Raw genomic sequence first — 3,621 nt, forward strand, 5'->3', positions numbered from 1 at the left:
GTTTAAAACATATCATATAAATTGGGTATTTTCATACATATTATATAAAATTCTTATGTATTTGTATATCTAACACCTAAAGTTTATTTTTACCACTCAAATTTTTATATCACCTAAAAAATATCACTCTTTCAACTTAAAAAAAGTGAAATATATATATTTTTCATGCATATGCTAAGTGACTTATATGTAAAAACTGAAGGTTAAACATGAGATATGTAAATATGTAGGAATTAGGTGGTATGCATGTAAATCTTAGATATAGAGAGAGAGAGAGAATTAATGTTTCATTAAATTAATTAACTTCTCCAAAATAATATCAGAATTAAATTTACTCTCCCTTTATTCCGTATCAGCTAGCTATAGTGATCCAAGAGGCTCTCCGTCTTTATCCTCCCAGAGCCGTGGTGGCAACTGAAGCTCTCTAAGACCTCAAACTGAGAACCCTAAACTTGCCAAAAGGCATCAATATATTCATCCCCATCCCCACGATGCATCTCAATCCCAACATTTAGGGCTCCGACACCGTCGAATTCAGCCTCGAGAGATTCGAACACGGCGTCTTCAGCGCCTGCCGTCTCCCCAAACATACATGCCCTTCGACTCCGGCCCTCGCACGTGTCTCGGTCAGAACTTTGCCATTATCGAGCTTCGAGGGAGCGCAGGGGGCTTCGTGAGATGATTGAGATCAGCGAGCAGAGCGGCTTTACGAGACGTAGTTCAGAAGAGACTCGATCGCGAGAGACTGGGGAGCGCGAGGCAAAGGAGGTAAAAGCCGCTACATAGCGTGGGACAAGGGAGGTAAAAGCCGCTCTATAACTCGGGGCAGCGGGGTTGATCCTGTGGCTCGCGTTCTTCCTTTTTTAGCGGCGGGAGGCCGCGAACGCAAAATCCAAACACCAAACTCGCGCGCATATTCTCGGTTTAAGACCGTGCCGCGCGAAAATCGCTGCCTCAAACGGACACTAAGTAATAGTAATCTGTTTGATAAGATATTAAAGATTTTACTGCCATGCTTGTAAATAAGAAACTTTAGGTTCTTAGTTATGTAAATACATAATAATTGTGTGGCATGTATGTAAATGCCCCCAATTTAATATTCTCTTCTAAGTTCACATGCCTCATTTAAGCTTTAAGGGAAAATTACATCCATGCCATTTAGAAAATTGCATATGCCCTAAGTTATGCTCAATTAAATTGATGCATTTTGCATCTTTTGCAATGCTTTCCCCACTGCATAAGATTCTGTATTAATGTTCCCTTGAAAAGAATCAGTAAAAGCTTTGGTCTGCTGGTGCAAGAATCAAACTTTTTGCAAAGCTTGCTCTGAGATTCTTTAGTTAGGTTTCAGTCCAATATGATTGATTAAACCCATAGCTAACATTAAAAGAAAGGAAGATTTACATACATACCAAGTAAATCCTATGTATTTGCATATCAACACCTAAACTTCAATTTTTACATACATATCACCTTAATGAAATGGTGTATTTCACATTTTAGAAGTTGAATGGTGGTTTTTTTGATGTGATATGGAAGATTTGGGCGGTATGAATGTAAAAAAAATGAAGTTTAGGCGTTGGATATGTAAATTTAACAAAATACTGCTTAACTTTAAGGGGGGAAAAAAAGGTAATGTAGAAGATATTATGGCAATTGCAAGTTTGGGACTATTTTGGCACTTTACTCTTTTATTTTCTAATCATATTTACCACATTTGGTTCTTTAGAAGTGTTTTATTTTTTCAAGCTATGATGGCTATTGCTTACTATCTAGAACAAAAGTTCTTTTTTGGGGTATTTAACTACATACCAATCAATTCTTATGAATTTACAAATCTACCCAATCTCTCATATCACATAAAAAATACCATCATTTTAATTTTTATAAAAGTGAAATACGCCTTTTCATGCATGAGGTGTTATGTATGTAAATATTGTAGTTTAGGTGGTATATATGTAAATACATCGGAATTGAGTGGTATGTATGTAAATCTCCCGTTTTTTCAAGCATGTTTATCACATTTGGTACTGTAATAATCTTCCTCTCTTAAGAGAGTTTCTGCATATTAACGGTCACTTCCACTTGTATGGAAGTTTTCCAACACCCTTGTGTGTGTGAGGTACTATTGGTCATGGTTGATCTCAGCCGATTGATTTGCTTTGAGATTAGTGTAATTTAGATTCTGATTAATTTTTCATAAGCTAATTCAATTGTTTTGAGGAAGATCTGCATGCATGCCACTTAATTCCTATTTATCTAACGCCTAATTTTCAATTTTCATGTGTGTTTCACTGTTAATGATTAAAATAGTGGTATTTCTGATATGATTTGAAAGATTTGGGTCATATAAATGTAAAAAAAAAATGTAAATTTTAGAAGTTAGATATGTAAATACATAGGAATTGGGGGGCATATATGCATATGTCCCAAAAATTTAATCATCATATCCTACCCATTCTTTTCCTATAATTTAGATGTTGAATCATGTTTATGTGTTGATTTACAACATATACATAACTTTTTAGGGGCATTGGCATAAATAGCACACAATTCTAATGTATTTACATCTCACACCTATACTTTTATATTTTACACATATAACACTTAAATCTTTGATATCGAATAAATAATAGCACTATTATCATTCTTTAAAAGTGAAAGAGACATCTGCACGTAATAGCTTTAGAGCACCAAAATGTTATGCATGTAAATATGAAAGTTTTAGATGTGAGATATGTAAATACATAAAATTATGTGCTAAGAAAGTAAATTAAGAAAAAAAAAAAGCACATATATTCTAATGGATAACATGGAATAAAGTGCACAATAACACCCACTTCATGCCATGAAGCTTCTCCCTCCCCAATAGCATTGACAATTCTTTATATAAAGATTTACATATACATACCACCCAATTCTTATGTATTTGCATATCTAACCCTCAAACTTTAATTTTTACATTAATACCACACAAACCATGCATGAAAAAGATTTACTTGACATTTTTTAAAGTTAAAATGCTGATATTCTTTAGGAGCATTTACATACATAGCGTATAATTCTTCTGTATTTACATATCTCACACTCAAATCTTCATATTTACTCACATACTGCTCAATTTTTTTCTATCACATCAAAACTATCACCAATTGTCACTGTTCGAAAGTAAAATCCACCATTTCATGCATAGGTAAAGTGGTATGCTGGTAAATATCTAAGTTTTTGTGTGGATACGTAAATACATTAGAATTCCGTGATACGTATGTAAATTTCCCTTTCTTTTATGTAATATTGAAGATTTGGGTGGTATAAATATGAAAAGTGAAGCTTAGGTGTTAGATGTGTCTGCATATGTAGGAATTGAATAGTATGTATTTAAATGCACCTCTATATAAACTGTAAGTAAACAACTTGAACTTGTCTCCTATTTTCTCTCCTTTCTTCCTTCAGCTGCCATGGCTATCAAACACACGCGTTCCTTGAACTCCGGCATGACGATGGAGGAGTTCAAAGAGTGGCTCATGAGCTTTGACGCCGACGGCGATGGGCGAATCAGCCGCGACGAGCTTAAAAAGGCGATTCGTAGCGTCGGCGGGCGGTGTAGCTGGTGGACGGGCA

The sequence above is a fragment of the Phalaenopsis equestris genome, unplaced genomic scaffold, assembly GCF_001263595.1.
Source record: "Phalaenopsis equestris unplaced genomic scaffold, ASM126359v1 Scaffold000589, whole genome shotgun sequence".
NCBI classification, from domain to species: Eukaryota; Viridiplantae; Streptophyta; class Magnoliopsida; order Asparagales; family Orchidaceae; genus Phalaenopsis; species Phalaenopsis equestris.